This window comes from Furipterus horrens, unplaced genomic scaffold (assembly GCF_987537825.1).
Source record: "Furipterus horrens unplaced genomic scaffold, mFurHor1.1.pri manual_scaffold_2, whole genome shotgun sequence".
NCBI classification, from domain to species: Eukaryota; Metazoa; Chordata; class Mammalia; order Chiroptera; family Furipteridae; genus Furipterus; species Furipterus horrens.
Genome location: NW_028327172.1, coordinates 57,686,417 through 57,700,593, shown reverse-complemented (window position 1 = coordinate 57,700,593; position 14,177 = coordinate 57,686,417). Strand labels below are relative to the sequence as shown.

At 36.0% G+C, this 14,177-nt stretch overlaps 1 protein-coding gene and 1 long non-coding RNA gene across 2 annotated transcripts in view; one reads left to right on the top strand and one right to left on the bottom strand.

The window, feature by feature from the left end:
- LOC150018623 (uncharacterized) overlaps window positions 1-8,154 on the top strand; it is a 129,951-nt gene extending 121,797 nt beyond the window's left edge. The window contains exon 2 of the long non-coding RNA XR_016509211.1: window positions 8,008-8,154. This is a non-coding gene — a long non-coding RNA (uncharacterized LOC150018623). The remainder of the gene's footprint in view (window positions 1-8,007) is intronic.
- The window catches only part of GRM5 (glutamate metabotropic receptor 5), a 481,197-nt gene that overhangs the window by 69,420 nt on the left and 397,600 nt on the right, over window positions 1-14,177 (bottom strand). The gene's annotated exons all lie outside the window — the stretch shown is intronic.

Sequence of the window (14,177 nt, the reverse complement as noted above, 5' to 3'; positions counted from 1 at the left end):
TCCTGAAAGATGGCTAGAAGGGACCTTAAGGCACAATGGAAAACCAGAAAGACTTGGAAAGGACAGGTGTGTACAGGCAAGGATGAATGCCAGGTATGTGGCCCAGCTTCTGTACACTGAAGAGCAGACTGAGGGCCACCCTAAATGTTCCTTGGGTAAGTTCCAGCAAAACAGAACTAAAGATCATAAGTGATCATTTGCTGCTCTTGTTATGCTTATGCAAATGAACAGGATAAATTAAAAATGGACTTAATGTAGTCCCTTTAAAGACAAGGAGAGTAATCTTAGGGAGAAAAATCAGTGTTCAAGGAAAATCACAATGATCAGTGGCAGACTGTAAAGTAGGGCAGCTAACCGTCTTAAAAGTTTCTTCTCATTTAAAAAATGGTTTCACTTGAAAATTAAACCATATCTGTGATATCACCAAAGAGATTCAAGTTGCAGGCAAGTAGAATGTCAAGTGCCTTGCAACTGTATGTCTTCCCAATAAGACAGTCTTACAGATTTAGAGACTTTTTTGTTGGTTATGTTACATAAATTAACATGTGTTTTCTGTTTTCAAAGGGCATAAGCCTATGACCGCATTACCTGAGTGATTGTCTGTACGCATAAGCCTCACTTAATCCTCTCTGCAGCGCTGCCTCCGGAGACTCAACAGTTTAGCTGAACTAAATGGCTGAGTTGGTGAAGAATGGGGTGGTCTGTGGGCTTCACTTTAAAACTGAATTCTCTTTTCTATCCTAATGGCTTGGACAGAAAGGGCCCAGAGGTCTGAGAGGGGGGAAACATAAACTATTTCCCTCAGCCCAAACTAAATAAAATGGGCAAAAGGGTTTTGGACAGGAGAGATGTGCCTAGCACACCTTCCTCCAAAGAAGCCCTTTTTTTTCTTTTTTTTTTTTTTTTTTTTTTCTCCTAATGTGGAACATTGAAAAATTAATCCCTGCCTTTTGCCACCTAGTAGTTATGGATTGAATGATGCTTTTAAACCCTTTTTGCCAAATCTGTTGCCCCCAGAACACAACAAGGATGCCAGCCTGCTAAACCAAGCACGCCGTTGTCCGGAGACAGCCAACTGACCTGGAGTCTGCACAATCCTTCCCCATGTGGGAAGGCCACCCTCCCCTCCACACCCCCACTGTTATTAGGGATTTCTGGACCCAAGGGTAGGTAGGACGACGACCATGTCCAGCTTGAAGCAGCTAGAGGAGCTTGAGACCTTCGCCCATTGTCCTTTACAAGATTACAAAGGGTCTTAATATCTGAGAGGGAGGGATAGTTATTTTTTACGAACCATGGGTATGGACTTGGGGGGGGGATGCTGGGGGAGGGAGATACTGGGTGGAGGGGAGTAAAGGGGAAAAAATTGGAACTACTGTAACAACATAATCAATAAAATATACTTAAAAAAAAAAAAAAAAAAAAAAAAGAAGCTACACCATCGTCTCTCGAGACGGACGGCTGCCGCCGCCGCCGCCGCCGACGACTATGCTGTGCACTATACACTCACCACCGTCTTTAATGCCCACAATGTGCCTCTGAGGGAGGCACCACTATTTCATTCCTTTTTAGTTAAGGGAACTGAGGTAGATTTGGGACTGAAGAGCATTTCAACTGAAAGGAACGATACAAGGAGAAGAACAGACATGAAATGGGGAGAAGAGATGTAAAGGAAACTGAAAATGGAGGAATCAGATATGCCGAGGAATAATATACCTCCACAGCATAATAGTAATTTAGTGCCATAAGAGAATTACAACATCTTCGGAAGTACTGCTGAGAGTTCAGATGGGAGATCAGTTAAAACTGTAGGAGGGAAGATAATAACACCTTCCTGCTTCCATCTCAAGAATTAGCGTGAGGACCATATAAAATAACTTGTGACTTGAACACTGGCTTAATAATTGTGAAGTGATAAAAAGAGGAAAAAGAGAAGTATGCACATAAAACAGTAGTGACTAAACATCTGCTAAAGAGCCTGTGTATTTTATTAGGTTGTCATATGTTTTTCTGGGGAAAAGCCAGGCCTCTTTGATCTTTTTAGCTTGTTTATATGTACACAGCCCCAAGTAAATGGTATTATATTATCTTAAATTTTTTGTAAGTACAAGACAGCACAAATGCTCTCTAAATTTTTCACTTAATTTAATGTGACTTTTAAGAGGTGGCAAGATCAGAGACATTTATCTGCTTCATATTACTCATATAATACACCAGTGCTTTATGGAGGATCTTCCAAGTGGGTTAGATTATAGTGGTAAGCACTGTATTATAATGTTTTATGGTCTTGAGGGGAAATGCGATAATTTATTTTGGGTAAGCTATATTTATCAAAACCTGAAATCAATGAAACCACATTATTTTCTTCAGTCTGGTTCTATCAGAGTGATTTTTGACCATGATGACATTGTTTTTAGCCATAACATGAATTTATCACTGTGAAGAAGATCAGAGTGTACATTTTTCATTGCTTAGGTTCTAGCAAGAGGAAAACTGGTTTATGTTCTCTTTGAGGACCTGTTTTGAAAAGTTCCATTGAGAGAGGGCCTTTTAGCAATTGTTTTTTCTTGGAGCAAATTGTATCATATTTATAAATATACCATTTTTCTGACTCATCTGGTGGGATAAACAAATTTATAAGTTAATGAGAATTGAGCAACTGGGAGAGTAAGAAGGGATTTTATAAATTTTCAATGTATGAGCCCTGACATTACATTAAAAAAAATCATTGCTCTTTTCAACACTAACTGAAACAACTCATTGTTTTTAAAGCACCAGCACACAATTTTTTTCACAGGATTTTAGAGATCCTTTTAGAAAGAATCCAGTGATTCACGGTCATTTCCATATTACCTGCAGCATTGTATCAAGGAGAAAGCATGAGTTTTCAGAAAGACTTTTACAGTAAGGCTTGGACATTACCTCTGCTGCTTACACTGTGAATACAGCACAGATATATTACATTTTCAGCCTCAGGTTTTTTTGTTTTCTTTTATTTTTTTTTTGTTTTGTAAAATGCAGATAATGCAGTTAAGAATTAGCTGGCAGAAAACTAAGTTTCTGTTATAATGAATGTTAAACACAGAATACATGGGGATTATTTTTCATTCTTCGAATCTGTAATTTATTTCTTCAGCAATTATTTATTGAGTATCTACTGTGTTATAGGGCCTATTTATTCCCAAGTGAACGAAACATGCAAACAAACAAACAAACAAACAAACCCTACCCTTTAGCTTATATTCCAACGGGGAGACTGACAATATATAATCAACAAAAATAATACATAAAACTATAATAGAATAAAAGGTTATGTATAAAATGGAGAAAATAAGAGGTAGGATAGGGTAAGGGAGACAATTTGTAATGCTCAACAAGTTGGTCTGGTCGGGGTAGATGTTTCAGCTAGGACTTGCAGGAGGGAAGGATAAAACCCTATGGTATCTGCAGTGGAGCATTCCAGGCAGAGAACAGCTGGGGGAATGACCCCAGGGTTAAAGACTTCCAGTTATTTTAAAGAAGAATGAAAGGACCTATGTGATCGGGTAAGAGGGAGGTGAAGTGAAGGGGAAAGTAGTCCAGAGATATAACAAGGGGCAAGATATTAATTTGTAAGGATTTTGACTTGAATAAAATAGGAAATCATTGTAGGTTCTTAGACAATGGAGTAACATGGTCCAGCTTGCTTTTTAAAGAGGTACCTCTGCCTGAGGTCCTGAGAAGCAGCTATAGGTAGGGGCAAGGGTAGGATCAAGAGTACTAATTAGGAGGTTATTTAAGCAGTAAAGGTGATTAATGTTGATTACTAACTAGGATCAGGGATCGTACAGTGGAGGTAATGGTAAAATTCTGTATTTGAAGGAAGAGTCAATGGAGGTGTTTTTACTAATTGACTGAAGGATATGAGAGCAATCAAAAGATGATTCCAAAGGCATTGGCCTGAGCTAATGAAAAAATGGATTTGCCATAAGGTAAAATATAGAATGCTAAAGATAGAGCAGCCTTGGGAATAAAGAAGGTAAAGACCTGAATTTCCACTTTGAAAATGTAGGATTTGAGATATCTAGATATCTATTAGACATTTCAGTAAATATGTCAAGCAAGCAGTTGAATATTCAAGTCTGGAGATTAGATGAAGAGTCTGGGCTATATATTTAAATTCAGAAATTTTTAGTGTATGGATAATATTTAATAACATGAGATTGGGTAAGATCTCCAATGAAGCAAATAGAAAAGAAGATCAAGACTAATCCTGGAACCCTGCAAAACAGTATCATTAGTTTTATTTCAAATACTACCCAACAAATAGTTGACTATAAATGTAGAAGTATTGAAGGCAGTAGATGCTAGATCCATTTTGGGAAAGTTAAAATTTTTTTCTCTTTTATGTAAAAAAAAATATCAAAAGTGGGTAATGAAGTCATAAATGAAATCAGAAAACAAAACAAACAAACAAAAAAATCAGGGAGTGTGATTAAAAACAGATGGCAGATGACTTTTAGTATCATTATGGCTCATGCCTATCTTTATAGAGTCTCCAGATTACCAGTAACCTTGTGTAATTCATTCATTTAGAATCAGAAATCCTAAAAAAGATTATTCAAATTATATTAAGAGAGATATTTATAATAGTAAGTTTAGTTCAACAAATGCAAAATTTTCACCTACTCTGTGCCATTCACTTGGCTAGTCATTGACTTAAAGAATCCTACTTTCAAATGACATTCAATAGAAAGAGGTTGAAACTTTTTCCAGATTTTATCATTCATTTATTCTTAAGTCAATCCATTTATCTCTTATGTTCATTTCTCAGCACTATATTTTTAAAAATCTTTTTTTAACACTGGAGAGATAACAGTTAATATAATTGGATGGTTAAGGGGTACTAAACTTATAAATGCTACTTAATCTCCCTAATAAATATATAAATTCATTACTATTATTACCTCCATATAATGGAAGAGGAGGTTGAAGCTCAGAGAAGGAAATTTATTTGCATAAAGTCACATCGATGTGTCACTAATGGAATGTGGATTTCAATGTGGCTATGTCTGATTCCAAAGCCTTTTAAGTCACTGTGCTATTGGAAAATAATAAAGATGAATCATTAGAGAGAACTTATTTGTCATAAATCCACCTTCCTTAGATTGTGTTGGTGAATGTTATGTAGCAAAATTAACAAGGAACATCTGAGAAATGCTTAGGGACCTGGAAATTATATCATCAGACAAAGCGGTCACTTTCTTTTTCTTTTTCTTTATAGCTGGTCACCATTATGGTGTTTATTCTTTAGAAAAGGGTGGTTCCCATAGTATTGACTTTAATAGAAAGGTGAATGTGAAATAGTTATTCACTTGCTTCTGATTAGCTTTGTGATATTGGAAAAAATATACACATTATCTTAGATAGGACATGTTATATCAACCTTAGAGTCTTTCCTTCCTGCTTGAAAATTTCTCTCTCTTTTACCTGATTAACTTCCGACTTTCACATGCATTGATTCTACTTCCTCCCAGAAGGAACCACTAAACACTCAAGACCTGGTTAATAGTCTCTCTTCAATGTTCCTATAGTGATCAATTTTTACTCCCCTCCTAGATCTTTTATTCCTTCCTCCTTCATTCCTTTCCTCTGTTTGTTAGTTTCTTCCTTCTTTCCTTTACTTCCCCTTTTCTTTTATTCTTTCATTAGACAAACATTAAATCAGTTTTTACTCTATGCCAGGCATACTTAATGTAGTTCCTTTCAAATGTGTCAGACATTCAATAGAGAGAGGTTGGAACTTTTCCTGGATTTTATTATTCATTTATTCTTAAATCAATCGATTTATCTCTGTTCATTATCACTATATATTTTTTTACCTTTTCCTTTTTAACACTGAAAAGATAACAGTTAATATAATTGAACTGTTTATTTGTATGTGCGTCTGCCCAGGCTCTGGGATGCCTGAGGGTAGGAACTGTGGCTCCATGAGCACTCCGTGGTCAGTTCCCAGTGCTGTGTTTGTGCTTAGCTGGGACTATTTGCTCAGGAGTGCTTCTGTTCTTTGTGCCACCATTACACTTGGTGTATGATTCAGTTATGGTATGCATCATATGTTATACTCAATGCAATAACTTATTTAAGTCAGCTTCTTTCACTAAAGACATTTGATTCCATCAAAATGGAAGGTTCAGATACCTTCCTTTTATATTTCTATCACTAGAACTTAGGAGAGTGTTGAAAACAGTGTAGAAACTTGATAAAAGAACTTTTGCTGAATGAATAAACGATAAGATAACCTCCTATGTAGCGTATTCCTACTCAGATTATTACCTAACCAAGAAGCCAAGAAATAACAGACTATCATTCTGAAAGCCTGTTCTATTTTAAGGATTAATAGGAACTATTTTTTACAATTATTTAACAGAAATAAACACATTTCTTGTCCAAACTCCCCTAAAGAATCAGAGACACAAAATAATAAATGGCAAGGATTTTTTTTATCCCTTTTCTCATCCAAATTGAATTGTAATAATCAAATAGGCAGCTCATTGTAAGCACATTTGAAATGAAAAATATGAGAGCAATCTGATGGTAAGTAACATATGACTTATTGAAAGCTGATTTTTTTCTCTTTCTATAATTTTTGAAACTATGGGGCTTCAAAATGTGATTGTGAAGAAAAGCAGGAAGCATAAAGTAGTGAAATCAGAGTACCTGAGGTTGCTTTTTCACTAATTTTGTGATCTTGAGCAACATACAGAATCTTCTAAGGCCTTAATTAATTCAACTGTAAAAATAGTAATATTTACCTCATGAGATTCAAAAGGATAATGCTTAAGATAGTTTTAATTATTGGTAATGAAAAGTAATCCTCCCCTGTTTTTATTTAATGTGCTATTAAAAATAAAAAAAATAAAAAATCCCAGGATAAGTGGGACAATGCAGGAACACAAATGAAGTAACCATGTGCAAGAAGAGAGTACAACTCAAAAGCTAGAGCTACAAAATGTGTCAATGGTTACACCCTCTTGGAGCTCATCTTCCACTCCCTCCCAGATTCCCACCAATTCCCTTTTGTTTGACTCTGTTATTTTTCCCCTTAAGGGAAGATACAAAGGTTCCTACCTCCAAATCAATTAGGTAACTTAGGGAACCAAAGATTTTCTTAGAGAATGTTCCTATTGACACTAAAATGCTGCTATGCAGTGCCTCCCTTCCATTTTTTACAGCTTTGCACATAAAATAAGTAAGATACATTTATTTATGAGTGAAAAAGCCAGAAATCATTCTAAGTTCCTTAAAAAGCTTTCCATCAAGTTGCATTTTTGTTTTTTATTATATTATCTATTTTTATGAGAGAGAATGCAATTTTTCCCCCAATCCATCCTTGAGCACAAATACAATAACAATTTGGGGAGAGAGAAGAAGAATCTTAGTTTTATCTGTACAAAGAGACAAACTGGAGTTTAGCTGTGCATATAATTGTATTTCAATAGAGTTTTTTAAAAACATATCTTTCTATTGTACATAGTTCTTTTTTAAAAAAATAAGAGAAACTTGTTTTCTTGGACTTATTTATTTTTTTAGTCTGTGTATCTGTTTTTCTGCCAATATCATGATGTTTTGATAATCGTAGTTCTGTCGTATAATTTGAAGTCAGGTAGTGTGATACCACCGGCTTCGTTATATTTTTTCCCCAGGATTGCATTGGCTATTCGGGATCTTTTGTGGTCCCCCACAAAATCTGGTGATTTTCTGTTCTATTTCTTTAAAAAATGACATTGGAATTTTGATGGGTATTGCATTAAATCTGCATATTGCTTTGAGCAATATGGTCATTTTAACTATGTTGATTCTTCTAATCCATGAACTCGGAATATCTTCCTGTTTCATTGTGTCTTTTTTATCTCCTTTAATGGTTTGTAGTTTTCAGTATATAGATCCTTTACATTCCAAGAATAAACTTTCCATCAGGTTACATTTTGAAAGCCACGTTATTTTTTCTTTTTTCTTTTTATTTAGGTCTGTTGGAAGATGGCCAGAGTTGGCAAACCCACCTGGAAGTGTTTCCATGCCTTTGGCTCTGGACTGGGGAACTAAAGATCTGCTGCTTACACCCTATCCTAAGTTCTTTGAGAGAAAACAAATTAAAGATTCTTTCTAGGACAATTTTTGCCTGTATCTGGTGAGGAATGGTGTGCAATAAAATATTTACCTTGGCAGCAGCTTTAAGGGAATTCTCTGAGTGCCTAGCTTAAATTGTTGCCTTCCACTATTTTTCCTCCTTCCTCTCTCAAACCAGACCACATTTTAGTTATCTTTTTCTCTCAGGGAAACAAGTCCATCCTCCTATTGATTTTATTTCCTAATAAGATTTTTTCATTGCTCTATATTCCCACCGCATCATCATACTCAGAACTGCAAACAGATTCACACTATGATTTGCAAAATTTCCTTGCTGTCCTTTTCTCTTATCCTTCTTTTAAAATTCCCAATTTAGCCTTTATTTTAAAATTTTATCTTTTAGCATTCAATATTTAGCTCAAATAGTATGAATATTTTAAATATAAAAATTTTAAACATGCAGGGAAGTATAGGATGAAAAACTATTCAGATTTAACAAATGTTGACATTTTGTCATTTGTTTCAAATTACACATACACACAGCTTACAGATATAATTGAAATCATGTTTGTAACTCACATCTGACTCCCTTCTCTATTTTTAGATGAAACCACTATTTGAAATCAGTATCCTCCCTGTTCATTTATAAAATTTATTTATTGTTTTTCTATTACAGTTGTCTCACTTTTTCCCTCATTGCTCCCCTCACCCTGCCCACCCCTTCTCCCACAGTCAGTCCCCACACCATTGTCCATGTTCATGGGTCATTTATACACATTCCTTAACAAGACCCTTCCCTTCTTTCCTCCCCTTCTCTCCCTCCCCCCTCCCCCCCTGGTAACTGTTATTCTGCTCCTTGTTTACATGCCTGTGGTTTTATTTTTCTTGTTTGTTTGTTTGTATTGTTCATTAGTTTCCTGTATTAGGTGAGATCATATGGTATTTGTCTTTCGCTGCCTGGCTTATTTCACTAAGCATTATTCTCTTCAGTTCTATCCATGTTGTGGCAAAAGGTAGGAGTTTCTTCTTTCTTTCTGCTGTATAGTATTTCATTGTGTAAATGTACCAGTATTTAGATCCACTCATCTACAGATGGGCCCTTAGGCTGCTTCCAGCACTTGGCTATTGTAAATAACAATACTTGCTCTTTACATTGTGACTATGTAAATAATATTTATACACCAGTCCATCTTGATGACACTTCCATTCTAATTGAATTTTTGGATATTCTGGGGATAATAATTGACTCATTTAGAATATTTCTCCACTAGAATATAAATATCATGGGGGTAGATAATTTTATGTTTTGGTCATAGAAATATTTTCAACACTTAGATCTATATTTGTTGAATAAATGACTGGATGACTGAATGAATAACAAATAGTTTTAATTTCCCTTAGGATAAACTTGGAAATATTTGTCATGATTCACAAAGTCTTCCAAGAACTGGCCTTTGCCAGCTTGCCTATACCACTCTCAGTCCATTATTCTATCTCCAAAACACTCTTCTCTTTCATTTTAGTTTGCTCAACTCCCATCTTTACTGCTTGCCTGTATGCAGTTTACTGAAGAGGCAAATTTAAACCTTACTTAAGTGCTTTCACTGATATTGTCTTCTATACCATTCTGCTTTTCTTTGCTCATAACACTCAGTATCTTATTATCATTTATCAATATTTAGGATGATGATATCTTTGAGGCACAGATCTTGTTTCCTATTCACTGCTAACATAAATATCTGATGTTGGTTAGATAAAGAATTATTACTTGCTGTGTTCAGTAAAAATAAGTTGAATTAAAAATGTTGTCTATGTTCTGCCCTCACCCTCCATTTATAACCTTTTATCTTTCTCTTGTTTCTAGTTTTCATGTCAGATTCTTTCTCTCTTCCTAATTCCTGGTTCTTGCTTGTTTATGATGGCTTTTAAGAATATGGCTAGCTTAAAATTTATTTTTAAGGCTTTATTTATGAAAACACATTTTGATAATATAATTCAACATTATGTATATATATGTTTACACATATATGTATGTATGTATATGAAAATGTAATTCACAATTCCACAACTCATAAACACGTTTTCTTATCAGTAGGTAACCTTCATTTCAGACATCTTTCTCTGAATATATACATAATACAAGTCTATAGGTAAATGTATATACATTAATGCCAGTTGATTGCCATTTCTAGTTATTTTTCTAAATAATTATTCAATTTTAAGTGGGCTCAAATCTCTTAACTGTGCTGATAATCATACAGAGTTTTGTTGGGATTAATTGAATTAACATTTGTAAGATGCTTCAAAGAGTTCCCGGCACACAGGAAGCATTAGGTATGAGTTAGCTGCTATTACCACAGTGAGAGCACTGACCAAGGGTGGCTTGAACTATCATGTTGCAAGGTGAAGTGGGGTAACTAGAAGTCAAGTGGGCAGAGGAAAGGCTTACAATGTTCCCTGAAGCTAGCCATCTTCAGGCATCTCTGTGGCAGGTTTAGAAACACTGAATCCATCAGAGAAGTCTTCTGACTAGCAGCTCCAGGTGACCTGTTACTTTGCATCAGAGTCAGTGAGATACAGTTGCAAACAGCTAGAGGCTCTTAGGAAAAGTGCTGTAGATCTAAATTAAGGTTAAACTTCACATAATATCAATATAACTAGAAAAATAGTTTCATTCTTCTGATTGTAAACCTCCACTGCCCCCACACTATCTATAGGATGAAGCCCAAACTTTTTAGTTAAAGGCTCACTTCATAGGATGGCCTTAATACCTAGTTTCATCTTCATTGGCAACTCTCCCATCATTTTACTGTAGGTTGACACACACTGACTAAGTGCCTCCTCTTTGTTAGGGAGTAAGTGCATTCCAGGCAGAAAAGAAAATACATGTATGGGCATGGAAGAATCAAATAGCATTGTGTGTAGATGAGAATTATAAGCAGCCCTTTATACTAGCATATAAGATGAGAGTTATAAAATGGTGGCGCTTGAAACTGGAAAGATCATAGGAAGGGGTGGGAGGGAGGGAATTTTGTGTGCCATGTTGAAAAATTTGGAATACGTCCTACAGAGATAGGAAAACACTGGTAAGTGTTGAACAATGAAATAAAAGGATAAATCTGTATTTGGTATATAATATCCAGTAGCAAGATGAATAGTAGACTTAGAGGAATGTGGTATAAATTTGGGAGTAGGGAAATAAACTGGGAAATACATGCAATAGTCAAATGTGAGAGGATGAGAATGTAGTCAAAGGAAGAGTTGTACAGATGGAGAGGAAAGGAGGGGCTAAGAATAAATAGCTATTTAAGCAGCCAGCCTTGATAAATGACTAGATATAGATGGTTAGGAATAGAGAAGAGCCACTTCTTTTGGGATGGGGAAGGAGGAGAACGATGATGCCATTAATCTGTACTCACTTTCTAATATGATCTATACTTTTTTGTTAGGCAAGTTTCAAGATCATACCTCAAGAATAAATCACCCCAAATTCTCGAGGATTAGGTAGGCCCTCCTCCACTTTTCCATAATATTTTGTTCATTTTTTCACCTACAGCACATAGTACACTATGTTATTACCTGTTTACATGCTTTTATTCAACTAGATGAGTAATTTTCAACCAGTGTGTGGTAAGAGGTACACTGGTATACCACAAGAACTTTTAAAACATGCGATACTTGACTATTTAGTCAGGGGCACTGACCTCTTTTTCCTTAATTGTCAAATAAAAAAATGACAACAGCAACACAATAGCTGTTCAGTGTGAATGAATCAAAATATAACTATTTTTTATCAGATTGGCAAAAATTATATTTTTTGGTATGCTGTAGAATTTTAGTAATTAGTTTGTGTGCCATGAGATTAAAAATGTTGAAAATTGCTGCTCTAGGTTATAAGTTTCTTGGAAACTTAGACTATATTTTATATTTCCAGTTCCTATTATATTTTCTGGCATAAATTAGATGACCTTAATTTGTTAAATTAATTAATTCACAGAGATCCAAGGTGGCAGGGGAGTAAGTGGAAGCTACACTAACCTCCTCCCAGGATGAGTCTGGAATTACAACTAAACTGGAGAGAAGTCATCCAGAATAACCAACTGAACACTAACTGGAGAGAAGCCTTATAACCAAGGACAGACAGAGAAACCACTGTATCACAATGAGACTGGTAGGGAGTGCATAGAAAGAACAAGAGGGCTGGCTGGGCTTCCATCAGCAACATCTGAAGTTCCAGAGGGATATTTCAATGGTTGGGGGGTTCTCCCTGAGAAGTATGGGGTCTAAACCCCAAGCTGAGCTCCCCAGCCTACTGAGAAGTATGGGGTCTAAACCCCAAGCTGAGCTCCCAGCCTACAGCACCAGAGCTGGAAAGGAACCCAGATAACATCCAACTGTGAGAAGCTGCAGGGTTTCTGTCTGCCAGGGAGAGATGTCTGGAGACAAAGAGAGCCTCTTAAAGGGCCAACACAAAAAATTTCATTTGCAATCACTTACCCTGTGCTCCTGCAGAAGGAGGGCAGAATGGACTAGAGATTTTTGAAGAGAGCCGGGGATTGGTGACTTTGGGGAGAGAAGTAAAGGAACAGCTACTAGAATCCCTGTGCTGAGTCATTCCTTATGCAGGAGAAGACATCTTTCTCAGGCAGAGCACACCTTGCTAAGTGGCATCAGCCTGAGGGGAAGCAATAGCCCTGTCTACAGGAATTACTCTGTCCCACCCTGTGGTGCTTAAGCCAGGCTGCTGAACACAGTTTGATTACATTAACAACTGATCCACTTAACTGCTGATTAGTTTAACAACTAAGGCAGTAAATACACAGATGCATCCAAATTGGGAAGACAAAGAAGCAGAAAGAACAAGAGTCCAGAGCTAGAGGAAATGAAGGAAAACAATTTATCAGATAAATAATTTAGAATAATGATTATAAGGATACTCCACAGCTTGAAAAAAGACATAGAAACCATAAAAATGGATGATTCAGAAATAAGTGATGCAATATGTGAAATAATTAATGCACTCAAAATAAATAGTAAGTTAGATGAGGCAGAGGACTGCATCAGTGATTTGGAAGACAAGGCAGGAAAAAAAAAAAAAAAAAAAAAACCCAGGCAGAGCAGCAAAGAGAAAAAAGATTTAAAAAAATGAGGAAAGCTTAAGAAATATTTTGGACCACTCAAATCATAGCAACATTCACATATGGGAATGCAAGAAGAAGAAGAGCATGAGCAAGGGATTAAAACCTATATGAAGAAATAATGACTGAAAGCTTCCCTAATCTGGCAAAGGAAAAGGACACACAAGTTCAGGAAGCTCATATTCCCAAACATGTTGGACCCAAAAAGGCATACACTGAGACACATCATAATTAAAATAACAAGGTAGTAATAAAAAAAACTCCCAACAAACAAAATCCCTGGACCAGCTGGCTTCACAGGTGAATTTTACTGAACATTCTGAGAACTAACAACTCTCCATCTCAAACTATATCATAAAATTCAAGAGGAAGGAAGGCTTCATAACTCATTTTATGAGGCCAGCATTACCCTAATTCCAAAACTGGATAAAGAAACTCAGAAGAAAGAAAACTATAGGCCAATGTCCCTGATGAACATAGATGCTAAAATCCTCAACAAACTATTTGCAAACTGAATACAGCAATATATCAAAAAGACCACACACCATGATCAAGTGGGATTTGTTCCAGGGATACAAGGTTGGTACAACATTCGCAAATCAATAAATGTGATTCACCAAATAAACAAAATGAAGGATAAAAATGACATGATCATATTAATAGCTGCAGAAACATAATTTGATAAAATCCAGCACACAGTTATGATAAAAACTCTCAGCAAAGTGGGAATAGAGGAGACGTACCTAAACATAATAAAGGCCATATATGGCAAACCCACTGCCAGCATCATACTCAATGGGCAAAAACCACAAGTGACCCCCTTAAAATCGGGAATAAGACAGGGATGTCCACTTTCACTTCTCTTATTCAACATAGTACTGGAAGTCTTAGCCACAGCAATCATACTAGAAAAAAAGAACAGCAAGAAGA